We start from the raw sequence: 15,685 nt of genomic DNA on the forward strand, positions 1-15,685 counted from the left end.
CTTCAGGTTTCAGGTGAAGCATCACTTCATTCAGAAAGCTTTCCTGCCCTCTCAGGCTGTGTTAGCTCAGCTTATTTGCTGATTCTTAGAACAGGCACTTCTCATCACACTTGTGGTTACTTATGTCTCTGTTCCATGAATGGGGGCAGGAGCTCCATCTATCGTATCCACCACTGTTTCCCAAGAACTTAGCAAAGTTCATTAAAAAAAAAAAAATTAAAAATTAACCCATGAGGGGGAGAATGAGGATGCTAAGGTACCCTTACTTGTACTTGTTGGGTGCAGAGCAGGCTGAACTGTGTTGTCTGCAGGGCAGGCTGAACAGATGTTGGCTGCAAGATAGCCCACGCACTCAAACCCCCCTCTATCTGGTCCTTTATCACCTGTTTGCCTCAAGTCTGAACATTCAACCCTGCTCAAGGCTGAACACTTAACCCCACCTTGGGCCAACAAGGCAACTTGCAGACCCAGAGGCCCCATTAGATTTGGGCTATAAAAACTCCCTCCTGCCGGGCCCCTTTCTCTCTTGCTATCTCTCTTGCTTTCTCTGTCTCTCTCTCGCGCTCTCTCTCTCTCTCTCTCTTCTCTTTCTCTCTTTTCTCTTCTGTTGCACTGCTACAATAAGGATCTCTTGGTTGCTCTGAGTGTTGTGGTCACTTTTCTTTCAGTACTGACGGGACAGAATGGCTAGAGGAAGTAGGACAGACTCAGCCTTTCATCCATGTAGACTGATTCAGGCACTGGCAGACAGATATTCCCGTGAAGTGTACAGATGTGCAAAATGGAGGGCGTGAGCCCGGCCCCCACGATTGCATGGAATGCACGTGAGGATAAACATAAGTCAGCAACAGAGGGGACAGGGGTTTGACAGACACAAGGAAATGCTTTTTGGTATGATATTAAATATTATTTAAAATGGGTCGGATTATAGAGGAAGGTTGTGGAAACGCCTCCCTGGGGGCTGCAGAAAAGAGGCCAGAGTTCCATTTCAGCTGGTTATTTTAGGCCTACCGCAAGCAGCAGGGTAGACTAGACATCCTCTCAGGGTCCAATCGTTGCATTCCTCTGACCCATAATAAATGAAGCTACAGACTTTCTTGTTGCCAATAAACACACAAGCACGCACACACAAATGAAAATGCTTCTGGCCAGTCTTGTGGCTGTAAATGTTGCTAGTGCATTTTCTACTGACTGTTCTGAATTCACCTTTTGTTTAGAAAATTACCCTGGTCTTTAAGCCCAGCAAATCTCTTTCTATAAAGAACTTGCTCTATATTTCAAAAGTGAGAACTGCAGTGCATACCAATTTAACTCCTGTATTGACATTCACCTCAAGAGAACGGAGAAGACAAGAGAGCCGAGAACATTAAAAAAATAATAAATAAATGAACCACTACCCTAATTCCCCACCCTCCTGCACACAAGTAGAGTGATCTGGACTTGGTTGTGTGTCCTAATCCCAGCCAGGAGGCTGGGACACATTTTTTCTTTCTCTGCCTTTAAAGTGAAGGAAGGGAATGGTCTTGAATATGCAAATAGATCTAATTTAATTAACTTTTATGACCACAGCTCCTTTGAGATAACCACGAGAGCCAATTACATTTCATTAAAATTCAGTTTCCCTAAAACTTCAATGAGACACCCTTGTCTTCTCTAAGAAACAAGAGCAGCAACCAAAATGTAAAAAGATCTAATTAGAAACAGCAGAAGAGTAGGTATCTGTCTGCAGCAGGCTCTGCTAGTTGGTGTCACCAGGAGCTGCTCACAAGGCCTGCTCCAGTTTGTCACCCCTGAGCCTGGTGCTGCAGACTGCAGAGCAATTTATTCCAGGTCAGTTCTGTAACTGCGGATCCAGACTTTATCATCAGTGAAAAGGACAAAAGAAGAAGGTGTTTCGTACTTTTGTGCAGAAGCTCAAGGTTAACGGGGCTTGCCTGGATTGCAGGCCAGAGGTGAAGAGGAATGTTCCCCCTTATTCCTTTGCGACCCATTCTGTAATTTTGTTCCAAGTGTGGTGTGGGTTTATTGTTTAAAGAGGGGGCGGGGAGGATGGCTAAAGATGCTGCCTGTATCTAGGAAGAGTTTTTGTGCCCTTCTTTTCCTGTTGGTGAGCACACTTGAGAGGACTTTGTGTGCGGTCAAGGGGTGATGAGTTTGTGGACTAGGAGTGCCACATTCTAGTTCCTTCCTTCCCTTTCTTTTTTCCCTCCAATATTTTTATCATGGTAAGATGCACGTAGCAGTTAGCACCTTGGCCATTTTTGAGCATCCAGTTCTGTGGCGGTGAGAACATTTCAGGGCTGTCAACCACCACCACCACTACCTACCTCCAGAACGTTTTCATCTTCCCCAACTGAAACATTAAACAGGAACTGCCTAGCCCCTGGCAGCCACCGTCCTGCCTTGTGTTTCTGAATGTGACTACTCTAGTCATCTCTTGTAAGTGGAATCTCACAGTATTTTTCCTTCTGTGGCCTGTCTATTTTTACTCAGTATTATGTCCTCAGGGTTCATCCATGGAGCACGGGTCAGAATTCCCTCCCTTTTGAGGGTGGAATAATATTTCATTGTATGTATATATACCACATTTGCTTATTCATTCATTCCTACATGGACATTTTGGTTTGCTTCCAGCTTTTGGTTATTGTGAGTAATGCTACTCTAATAAACATGAGTGTTCAAATATCTCTTCAAGCTGTTGGCAGTGGCGCACACCTGTAATCCCAGTGGCTCGGGAGGCTGAAGCAGGAGGATTGAGAGTTCAAAGCCAGCCTCAGCAATTTAGCGAAACCCTAGGCAATTTGGCAAGACCTAGTCTCTATATAAAATACACGTGCGTGTGCGTGCGTACACACACACACACAAGGGGTAGGGATGTGTTTCAGTGGTTAAGCATCCCCAGGTTCAATCCCTGGTACCAAAAAAAAAAATCTCTTCAAGAGTCACTTTCAACTCTTCTGAGCATATGTTGCCCAGAACCACCCTTTTCTTTTAGACCTGTATCCCACACCACTCATCTCTCTTGTTAGTGTTATGCAATTACATCCCTGTCAATGTCTTTTCAATCCTGGCCTCTGAACAATTGTCTGTGGCTAGGAGAACATGTGGTGGGCCCACCAATTCTCTGACTCACACGAAGGTAACTTGAGACATGTTCAGCAAAGTATATAATTGGGTTTCAGGGAGCTGTGTTGCCTGTGAGTTCTAGAAACATTTAATGTCACATGACTACAATATTGCAATTAATTTTAGCATAAGCACAGGGAGTATTTCTACTTCACAGGGGCGAGCTGTGTCTAAAATAAATATCTTCTGAAGACAGGTCCCAGTGTTCAGAATTCTGTGATTATATAACTGTGCAGGCTACTAATTGTGAGGTAGAGTTAATGTCAATGTAGGTAGATTTTTAATTGAGTAGATTTAAGAACTAAAAGTTTATATTTCCTACAGTTAGATTTTTAAAATAATGAAGTCTAACAAAGGAATGCAATTACAATCTAATGAGGGAAACAGACACTTTTGTAGTTAAAAGGAAAAGGAGAAAGAAAGGTAATAAGACAGATAAAACCAATTTTAAAAAGCTCTTTCTTTTCAAGCCCTTCAGTGTAATTGGGTCCAAAATTATTCCTTTGCTATTTCAACTTCAGGATGAGTCATTTGTGTTTGGGTTATTGTAATTTTCACAGTTATTGAACACTTACTACATTTCAGGCACTGTTAGCTTAAGAATTTAACAACTTATTTTAATCATTTTATCAATATTCTAAAGTATCACTTAAAACAATTGAAAACTTAATATTTATTCTCCTTTCTTTTTGTTTGTCAACAGAATCCAACTTTGGGATGTCAATGTGTTTAACTAAGTAACTTTCTAGCCTCCATCACTATGGTGTGTGTGTGTGTGTGTGTGTGTGTGTGTGTGTGTGTGTTAGTCAATAAGTTATAAGTAGGAACCTGCTAAGAACTCCTGGGAAGCTTTTTTTTTTTTTTTTTTCCCTGATAAAATGATGCATACACGGCTAGGTTAAAGCTTTCAACTTGTCCCTACTTCCTTCTTTCATAGATACAAATGCGATGACAGGAACTATTGCAACCATCTTGTAAATATGAGGCAATTGCCTTCATGCTTAGAAAGGCAAAGTTGAAAGATGAAAGGAACCTGATTAGCATCATCGAGCTGCTAAACCACTCCCACTAACTGTTGACCTCTGCCTTTTCAGTGATGTGAGAAAAAAAAAAAAAAATACACAATTTGTTTCTGCCATTGGGTGGACATTCAGTTACTTGCAGCTGAAAGCATTACCGATTTCGTTTTTCAGATAAGAGAACTGTAAGGCTAAGTAACTTATCAAATTTATGTAATCTTTTAGGGTGATATGAGGATTTGAACTTAAATAGTTTGATCTAGAATCTAGGGTCCACTTTCTTAGCCATGATTCTGTATCACAACCCGGTAGTGCTAGGTTGCAAGGTCTACTTCTCAGTTTCTCAGGAAACTTGAGCTTGATCTTGAGGCTCCCTCTTACTTTTCCTTCTCACAAATACCAGTGTGACATATCTAAAGCCAGATAGGACCTCACTTCTTTGCTTAAAACACTCAACAATATTTCTTCCTCAAAGCAGGGATGTAGGATGTAATCTTAGCTGTCTTAAGGGCCATGTAGGTAACATAAGTGATGGAGGCAAATAGATCTTAAGAAAATCAGTTGTGTTTGTGTGTTAGTTATTTATTGCTGTGAAACAAATTGTACCCTAAAACTTAGCTGCTTAAAATAGCAAACGTTTATTTCTTACAAGGTTTCTGAGGGCTAGAAAGTTGCTTGGCTGGATAGTTCTGTCTCGGGGCTCTCTAAGGTTGCAGTCAGATGTTAATGGGGCTTCAGTCACCTGAATAAATGACCGGAGCTGCAAGTTCCACTTTGAACAGGCTCACTCCCATAGCTGTTGGCTGGAAGCTTCAGTTCCTCACCATGTGGGACTCTTTCTACAACATGTAAGCTGGTTTCCTCCAAGACAAATGATCCAGGAGCAGCAGGGCCAGTCTTTCATGTCCTCACGTTGGCAGTGACATAATATCATTTCTGTCATATTCTTTTGGTCACACATATGATATTTCATCCAGTGTGGGAGGGGACTACATAAGGTACATACCCAGGAAGTGAAGCTCCCTGGGGCTGTCTTGGAGGCTGCCCATCACAGGAGGTATGGGACAAAAGTGGTCCCTGTCAGCCAATTGTCACAATGGTGAAACATGAGTCCTATGTTGGTGTGACTTTAGCACTTATTAGGAGAAGCCAGAAATATAGATTTCTAGGTTTTGATCTCATGATATTAAATGTTGACTCAGAATTGCCAAAATTCCCGTGTGGGTCCAATAAAATAAAAATGCAGTTCAGATATGGCCTATGAGCTGCCATTCTGCAGCCTTTCTGACCCACAGCGTGGAGACCACATGTGGGTCCAACACCAATGTGTGGGTCTGCCTGGTGTGACGTTTCCATTAAGACTCTGAAGACAAGTCCAGACTTAACAAGGGACATGATGATCACTTAGTGACATCTTTCCTAGACAAAAGAAAGGAGAATAAAGATGTTTATGCCTAGGGATGACACTCATGGCCTTATAACTTATTGCTCAGAGTAAGATATTTTTGAGAGGAAAAGGAGGTGCCATAGTGATCCACGGATAGAGTCGCCATATATGGGGACTGGAACGTATGGCCACCACCCACACAGCTTTTCTTGAAATCCTCCCATGTCAATGCTCACTGCCCATCTCCATTCATTAGGGCGACTCCTGCGACTCACCCACTTCTAAGCCCACCTGCCTCCCCTGCTCAGTCCCCTGCTCCTCTTAGCTTCTTCCCTTTCTTGGCTGCTCTGGACTTCAAATCACAGCACAAGTGTCACTCTTTTTCATCTCCTCCCTTCCTTTCCAGGCTAATCTGTCCCACCAGGTTCCACAGCATGTCACACATGTCCCTCCTATGGCATTTATCACAGCATCCCACGTGCAGGGGCCATCTGCTACTCCCAAAGGACTTGGAGTGCCCCCTCAGTGTCCCCCACAAAGCAGGTGCTCAGTGGTCATTCATTGAAATTTTATTTTGAATCTCACCTTCTTCTCTCTTTCTCTGACACTCTCTGCAGAAGATGATAATGAAGAGTGGAAATACCAAGCAGACAATAAGAGGGAGGTAATGTGGGAATGGAGAAAATCTATAAGCTGCATAATTGATTCTTGAGTAACTGACCATTGACCTACGTAGTGGTTGTGAAAGAGTCATTAAAAACCCTTGTCTTCTTCTCACTTTAAGTGAACAGAAGCTGTTTTTGTTGAGAATGAGCTTCTAACTTGATAATAAGAAGTACTATCAGCTATGCTGCAGACACCCGGTTTTTGTATTTGCTTTATAAAAGTTATCTCCCTGTGGGGAAAAAGGTACACTCATACATTTCTGGTGGAGCTGAAAATTGATGCAACCACTCTGGAAAGTAGTGTGGAGATTCCTCAGGAAACTTGCAATGGAACCACTATTTGACCCAGTTATCCCACTCCTCGGCATATACCCAAAGGACTTCAAATCAGCATACTATAGTGATGCAGTCACATCAATGTTTATAGTAGCTCAATTCATGATAGCTAAGCTATGGAACTGATCTAGGTGCCCTTAACCAATGAATGGATAAAGAAAATATGGAATATGTACTCGATGGAATATTACTCAGCTACAAAGAAGAATAAAAGTATGGCATTTGCCAGTAAATGGATGAAACTGGAGACTATAATGCTGTGTGAAATAAACCAATCCCAAAAAACTAAAGGCTGAATGTTTTCTTTGGTATGCAGATGCTAACATTACAATTAAGGGGCAGGGGGGAGAAAGACTAGAAGTACTTTGGATTAGACAAAGGGGAATGAAGGGAAAGGGGGATGGGAATAGGAAAGAGAGTAGAATGAATCAGGCATTACTTTCCTATGTATATATATATGAATACACGACCAGTTTAACTCCGCATCACATACAACCAGAATAATGGGAAGTTATACTCCATGCATAATATGTCAGAATACATTCTACTGTCATGTATAACTAAAAAAAAAGAAAAGAAAAGGTATCCCCCCCAGAAGTTCATAACTAAGCAGTGAAAATTAATCCCAGGCACATACCAGACACGTAGGAAGATTTATTCTGTTGTGTATACATCTAACACTTACTAATATTCTTGAACACTGTCTGTAAACCTCAAGGGGGAAAACAGAAACTGATGGATAGCAGTATTCTCTATAAATTCTCATGAGTGTGATGATAAAATCAGATGGTCCTGAGGAAGTAAAGTGTGTTTTTTGCTTTTTTTGGAGGTGGGTAGAGGTTATGGTGGGACACCATTTGGAAGTCAACAAATCATTATTAATTTGAATCTTAATGTGAAAGAGATGGGGTGGAGCAAAGGATAATCATGTGGGCTTTCATTCCATCTCCTGAGTTGGAAGACCCTCAAGCTTGGACCCAGTTCTGGCTCTGAACCTTTTTAGCAGGGTGATACAGAATAAGAGAACTTTCTTTTTTTCCCCCAAGCCATCTTCCTGTTTAAGAAGGGGCTATTGATACCATCCATGTCTCTAGTTAAAGGAACTAAAGTAAAAGGACTTTGCAGATGGGGGTGATGTCCACAAATGGTAGTTAAGACTACTGTCAGGCTGATTTTCAGGTAGGGTGATGGAGACAGAGTGGGAGGGGGAGGGAAGGACAGAATGAAGAACATGATTAGGTCACCCCTCTGACATAAACCCAGGTTTAGCTTGAGCAGTGTGGATAACACTACCCAGTGAAGCACCAGTGCTTAGAAATTAGTCTGGGACAAGGATGGGTTTGCCCGGGGTGTTGGTCCTGACATCACATGCCTTAAACCTGTGGTTGACTGTCAGTGTGTTGCTCTATTATTACTTGCTTTGGAACAAGCAAGTCTAAATTGGAAGGCTGTTTCCTCTGTTTAAGCCGTTTCTGCTGAGTCCCAGAGCGCTGATTATAGTTCTTACACTCTGCAAGTGGCTGTTTCATTCTTGACTCACCTCCAGACTCATAAATATCCCACAGCAAACACAGAGGTTTTAGAGGTTGCCTGTCTTTAACCTTGTGCCTTAATGTGTCCTGGGCAATAGCCAGGACATATGCTATCTCTCTTACCTTACTGTTCCTAAACTTCTCTGGAAGCAGAAACCTTAATAAATTCCCTTAAGGTCTTTCCTAGACAGAGGAAAAGAAGCAGAGAGGAGTTTCTCTGTGTGACCTTGGGTGTTTTCTTTAACTTCAGAAAGAAGGATAATAATAACTAATGCAGAAGCTGCTGTGAGCCTGAGAAAAAAACCTACAGCAGAGCACCTGGTAGGTGGCATGTGTCCAATAGTGTAATTGCTGTTATTATTATTTTTATTAATAATAACATGAAGAGCTCTCAGAACAAGATAACATTTGAAATGAGTCTTGGAGAGAGTAATGTACACTTAATAGTTAAGAGGTTATCTATCACAGGGTGTCATGGTGCATGCCTGTAATCCCAGCAGCTCAGGAAGCTGAGGCAGGAGGATCACAAGTTCAAAGCCAGCCTCAGCAACTTGGTGAGGCACTTAGCAACTCAACGAGACCCTGTCTCTAAATAAAATATAAAAAAGGGCTGGGGATGTGGCTCAGTGGGTAAGCACCCTGGGTCCAATCCTCAGTGCCCCCCAAAAGATTATCTATCAGTGTTTTTCACATGCTGATTTAGGAGAAAACCTCTGCCCTAGAGGAAAAGACAAATGTCAGCATGCAAACACTGAAGTAACAATGCAACAGGGAGAGGACATTTCAGTAAGTAGAAAAGCTGTTAAGAAAGCAATCCAAAATGGACTGAGTGTACCTACAGTTGCTATTATTTTGGTGAACAGGAGCTCTGGCCGTCACTCGAATAAAAGGGAAACAGCATTACATGATGTTGTATTATGAACATGGTGTGAGACTAGGAGACTGCCTCTGAAGCAGCCAGCACCTTCCTTATGCACCAGCTGGCTTGGAGACCAGAGCCTGCAACAGTCAGGTGCTCTGCAGTACTGGTGAATGTGTACTACTCCTGTCATTCACCGGTGCTGGAGGCCTATTCTTAGAGTTTCATTTCTTAAAGATCTCGATCTTTATTAAAATGGTAATATCCTTGATGTCATCAATCACTGACACTTTTGTATGCATGCCTTTGGCTCCTGTTTGAAGATTCAGCTTTACTGGAGGAGAAGGCTCAATGGGAAGCTGAGAGAAAGTCACAGTTTTCTCTCAGGGAGGGAGAGAGGGATGGATGGAGGTTGGGGGGCCAACGGGGCAGCCATTCTAGGTCTGTTGTGTCAAAAGCAGTCCATTGGGCCATCTTGCAACCTAATGCAGTTTCATGGTCCACACCTCTTCTCCCATGAGCTGGCAATGCCCATAATTACAGACCCAGAGCACAAGTTCTTCTCCCTTATTGTTTTACAGCCTTGAGTTGCTTAACAATAGGCAAAGTGTGTTATTGTGCCAACGTCGTAGATTGCACTCACACAAGTCTCGATGGCCTAGCCTCGGCTCTATGGTTATGGACACATATATTTAACGTATTGCTCTTAGAGCCACGATGAACACAAGAACATGAGATTGAATGTTATTTAAAATGTGAGATGTGAACCAGGCATGGTGGTGCACGCCTGTAATCCCAGTGACTCGAAAGTTCAAGGCCAGCCTATGCAACTTTGTGAGTCCCTAAGCAACCTAATGAGACCCTGTCTCAAAATTTAAAAAAATTAAAAAAAAAAAAAAAAGGAAAGGGCTGGAGATGCGGCTCAGTGATAAAGTACCCTTGGGTTTAATCCCCAATGCCAATACTAAATAAATAAGTAAGAATAAAATGTGAGATGTTTAAGGCTGTGGTCGGTAGAACAAAGCAGACTGTTTTACAGTAAACTTTGTACACTTCAAAGTGATGATAAAAGGCACAATATAGTAAATTTGTAAACAAATAACATGGTCATTTATTATCATCGATGTTTGTGCTGTGTGTCACTGTGCTGCTGAACATTTGTTCAGAGGTGGCACAGTAGGTTTGCTTACATCAGATTGCCACAGACATGGAATGTGTTGTGTTATGAAGGCCTTGACATCACGAGTCCATAGGAATTTTCCAGGTCCGTTTTAATCTTGTGGTCAGTCACTGACAGAAGCTTTATGTGGCACGTGACTATATTTGCTCTAGAGACCAAAAAAAAAACAGGTGTTAATCTTAAGCAGGAAAAAAAAAAAAAGGAGCCCTCGTGAGTGGTGAGAAATCGAATTTCTGGCTTATTTGTAAAGCTTTGTGCTTTGATGTTGTAAATTGTCTCCAGAGCTTTAAATAAAACAAATAAAAATGTAATAAAAATTTGTAATAGTCTAAGGTGGATAGCATAGTTCTTCTTGTGGAAAATTATTATGTAGTGCTAAATCATTCTGTTTCATAAAGATATATGCATTTTAAAGTAAAGCAGAAACTAGCCAAGATTGAATTGACACCAACCAGCTGTTGTTTAAATAATATTTGATACTGAGGTTTCCTAGGGATTGTGAACGGGTCAAAGAACTATAGATTTAGTAATATGAAAACTGAAAGTAGATTTAATATTAATTTTTTATAAACTGCAGTAATTATTTTGTTTATTTATTTCCTGTTTGTTGTCAGATTTTCCCACTTGTTATAGTTCAGATCTTAAATATCCCCAAAGGCTTGGTCACCAGCCTGTGGCACTTAGGGAAGTGGTGGAACCTTTAGGAGTTGGGGCCCTTGGAAGGAAGTTAGGTCAGGGTGGGGGTGGGGCACTTGGCCTTGGGATCTTGGGACCCTGCCCCCCTCCTGGCTCTCTTTGCTTCGCTGCTGCCATGAGGTGAAAGCTTTGCTCCACCCGTGCTCCCAGCCATGACGATTTGCCTCGCCACAGTCCCCAAAGCAACTGAGCCACAGGATCACCAAGGAGACCTCTGAACCACGAGGCAAAATACATCTTTCAAGTTGGTTCATCTCCAGGATTTGTCACAGTGCCTGGGATCTGATGGATACTCCACTGCAGCGAGAGAAAGGACCATTTCTCTCTGCCCTGCTATGTCTCCTATCGTCTAGCACAGTGACTGGCGCATAGTCATGGAAGGAAAATTTATAATCCAGTCTCAGCCACTGGTTCTTTTCCTAAATTTACTAAAATGTGGTATCTGAAGATAGTGTAAAATAAAAACAAAAACTCAATCCTGACATAAAATCGTATACGATAATCATGAATATATTCTCTGCTAGACACAGTTTGTGCAGCTCTGTATTTTCAACACCTGTCATTTTAAAAATGAATTATTCAACATTATTAGATTACTTACAAATGGCATCAATCAATTAGCACTGTAGAGCTGAGTCTTGAAGTGTTTTTATTTTAGAGGCCAGACTGGTTAAAACTCTTAACTCTTCATATTCCCCAGAAAAGATTAAAGCAATTTGGACTCTCACAAGGCTCTCTCCCTTCTGCTGCTAGTGAAGATTTAATTCATGTGCATATTGTTTTGGGCCACCCACGCCAACACTGCTGACATAGGTAGAGGCAAGAAGGTGAGCGAGGAGACCAGGGCTGGAGTGCTCCCTGCCCCCACCATTGGAAGAGGTAAATCTGGCATGCCCTGTCATTTAGTGGCAGTGAATCCAAGACTCCTGTGCTGAAGGCTCATACTTGCTTTTATATAGAAGTTACTGCTGGGCTTTTCCGTAGTGAAAGGAATTATTGTTGCTTGTGTTAGTTTTGCTCTTGATCTGCATTTGGAGGTATAAAGAATCACAAATCCATTGTATTTGTTATCACATATTTGTACTTAAGGCTTTCTGCAAATCTATAAAAAAAAATGCTCTTTAAAGACATTAAAAGGTAATTAGCATCCTGCGTTGCCAAGATCTTTGGTTCTAGGATACCCCTTAAAGTTTAATGAGAATGTCTCTTAAAGTGTGTGTGTGTGTAAACTAGTTTCTATAGTTTCTAGATTAGGGTGTCCTTCTTCTGTTGATTTGCCAGGGGCTTTCTTTCCTGGTTGTAAAGCTGCAAAGCTCACATCCCTGGAACTCTTTCAGGCCTGGGTAAACTGAGAAGACTGGTCACTCTATCCCTCTGTGTGTTATTGAGAAACCTTATCAGGATTTCCTGAAACTAGAATACAGAATTGATTTTGAATCTGGCATTAAACTTTAAAGAATGATAAATCTCCACCACGACAAAAAAAAAAAAAAAAAAAAAAAAAAAAAAGTCAATAGGCAGTGGAAACATGAATGTTTTAAGGAATTGCCTTGTGCAGAGTTGTTTGAAGTACCACTGTTTGGAAGCAGTCTGGGATTTGTGCCTTGCCCCTTTTGGGTTCAAGGGTTGAGATATTCAGAAGCATTTGAAGTTGTTGAGAACTGTGAAGAATTTCATCAGGCTAAACACATTTCCAGATTGATCCCAAAGGGGCTGATGATGACAGTGTATCAAAGGTACCACGGAAGCCTTTGATAGAATGAATTGCTGCTACAAAGTAGCCTTACAGATGGGAGCCGGCTTCCCCCTCCACACAGACTGGAATGGTCTATGCACCAAGAAATGCCCCGGTCATTCCATGTGCCGTGCAGGAGACATGAATGCAGAGGGAGAAACATCTGCAGGTCGTGTTTGCCAGGGATCAAGGATGCTATGTCCTTGTCCTGAGCACCCCACTCCTCCACTGGACACGTTCATCCCTCTAGCACTGCTAAGGGACCTTCATCAGCCTGCTTTTCCAGTCCCTCTTTTTGTGATTGTGTTCTGCCTTTTATGTGATGGGCAACCAGATGTGGCTACAGAGGTGATACAGGAGGAGCTCAAGAAAACAAAATTTGTTGTCCTTGGAAGGCGTAGAAATAGGACATATGGTGACTTCATATCCTGCAGGACCATATTGGAAAGCACTAGAATCTGGAGGTAGAAAGGGACAGGAGTGAGGGGGAAACACAGGCTGGAGTCTTTATTGGGGCTTCCCTGGGAAAGGTAGGGCAGGGCAGGGCAGGGCAGAGGAAACATGTAGGAATGGCTAATCTGAATAAGTCCAGCAGGTTTTGGGCTATGGCTGTCTGTTCCTTGTCTGGAAACTGGCCCTGGGTGATTAAGGCAGAGGAATAGTGTCTCCTGGGTTTATAGGCCATGCAGACGAGGCAGGGCCTGGGCTGGTTAGTCTGCATATCAAAGGCATGCTTCCTGAGCCCTTTGCTAGTAGCATAATACTTGTGGAAGTTCTCAAAAGGTACAGAAATTATGTTAAAAAGGAAAACCAAACCCACATACTTCACTTATGTGTGGACTATCTAGGGCACTTACATGTCAAAAGTATTCTTAAAGTGCTCACCTCTTAGGGGTGTTATATGGATTAGAGATGATACTGTTCCTAAATCTGTAGATTAGTGTCCAGCCCTTAGTAAGCATTGAATCAATGCTGGTTAGTCAAGTGTTGGAGTAAATTAGGAGTCAAAGAGTATGGCACCTCCTCTGGGCTCCTCACTCACCTGCTCTTGGGCTTTGGTTGAAGTGTGGGAATTGTGTTAATGATCTCTAAAGTCCTTATACTTTAAAAATTTCACAAATCTTTGAAGTCTGAAATATGCAAATCTGAGGGGTTTCTTTATTTTAGAGCAACTTTGGGGCCATTTTTTTCCATTATATCCTATAGATGTTACCATTGCACACCTTTGAGTCTTGCCCCAGGAAGAGTGGTCCCTTGCACCCTATGCACTTTCAATAATGACGCTGAACACACTTTACCCAATCCTCAACCAAAGCTGTTTGTGTTAGGAATGGAAACCTGTCGTGTGGTAGTTCTATTATATTCTCTTGCTGGACATTTGGGATTAAATACAGAAAGTCTAATTATTAGACACTGATGCTGAACCTGGAAGGTCACCATGTAGGTGTTTGAAGGCTGAAGGTATTGTTTTTTTGGAAGCCATGATGAGTTACCTGAAAGAGAGCAAATCGAGGTAATCTGGGAGCGGGTTTGATGGAAAAAGGGAGGGGAAGAAGGGAGAGAGAAGTTTGTCAACATGAGAGAAGCAGAGGAAGAGAATGTGGTGATGGAGAAGTTACATTCTTTGGTCATCCTCTATTCCAATCACCCATAGTACTGGCTGTTCCTTCGACAGTTGAGTTCTGTACTTTCTTATACCTAAGGAAATTTGAGTGGCTTTTAAATTCTTTATTCCTATCTTGACCCCAAGACACATGGTAACATAACCTGGGAATTGGTAGGAATTGTGTCATGTTCCTTTCCTGGACCAAGCATTTGGCTCAGCACTCTGTGTGGAGTAGGTATTCAAAGGATTTATACTGAAGTGGCATGAAAATCATAAGTTTGCATAAAAATGGTGTCATTGATGGTATTTATATTAAAAAGATAAATTATAATGGATATGTTTCAATAATCATTTCTCTGGATCCTCTCAATGAGTCCACAAGTAATTTTGAGGACTGACTTCCTAGTGTCTCCAGGATCTACCCAGGATCTAGCTCACCAATGATTTATCTTTAATTGTCTATTGAGCAGAATGACCCAGGATTGTTTTATATACTGTGGAAACATAAAAAGCAATATAATTTATGGTTGTTCTCCATAAGCATTTTGCAATATAATTGGGAAGAAAAAAATGAATTAAAAATAAAGAAACATGGGGATTTGCAGTAAGTTTCCAATTGCCAAGGAATGGAGGGTCAGCAAGGGCTGTGTATTTAAAGAAGTTTCATGGAAGAACAGGAAGTTGAATTACACCTTGAGATCTAGGTATGATTTGGAAAGGCAGAGAGGATGGGAAGGAAGGGGAGAAAAGGCTTGAGGGCAGGAATGAGCACCTTGCAGTGCATGCAATTTACAGTTCAGTGATTCACATGAAGACACCTGAGGCAGAATGTCCAAGTACTGGCAGAAATGGAACATTGTGGCTGAGAGGGCCGACTCTGGAGCAGGACCTTCTGAATCCCCATCTCAGCTACTCCTGGTTTTCCTTACTAGTGTAACCTTTTTGTGTCTCAGTTTCTTTACTTGCAAAGTTGGGATGATAATGGGACTCACCTCTTAAGGGTGTTATATGGATTAGAGTTGATACCATTCCTAATTCCGTAGAGTAGTGTCCAGCACTTAGTAAGCATTGAATCAATGTTCGCAGTAATTATCTGTTGTTGTAATGGAAACCTGGTGCTAACACACCCAATTAAAAGAATCATCCTATTAATTCTAAATTGCCATGTTGAATAGGAAACCTCTTGGTTGCTGAGAAAGCCAGACTGAGTTGCTGCTGGATCCGAGTGACACTGGGAGAAATTGGTTTATGGTAGGAAAGAACACTGAATGTGTAAATCTCAGCGGAACGGAACACCTGAATTAGGAAGAGGAGCTTGGATGTGCGGGATGCCAGGGCACTGTCATATTTTTCTGATCGGGGAGTGATGAATGAATGTGATAGGTAGAGAGATGGTCCAGTGAGCCCAGTGACAGGGCTGTTACAATAATTCAGGGGCTGGGTGATGAAAGCCAAGGCCAGGACTATGGCTGTGAGAGGGAAATGCAGTGGGAAATCTGAGATGCTCTTCAAAGGAAGACGTCTACATCCAACCACTGCTACTG

The sequence above is a fragment of the Marmota flaviventris genome, chromosome 3 (genome assembly GCF_047511675.1).
Source record: "Marmota flaviventris isolate mMarFla1 chromosome 3, mMarFla1.hap1, whole genome shotgun sequence".
NCBI classification, from domain to species: Eukaryota; Metazoa; Chordata; class Mammalia; order Rodentia; family Sciuridae; genus Marmota; species Marmota flaviventris.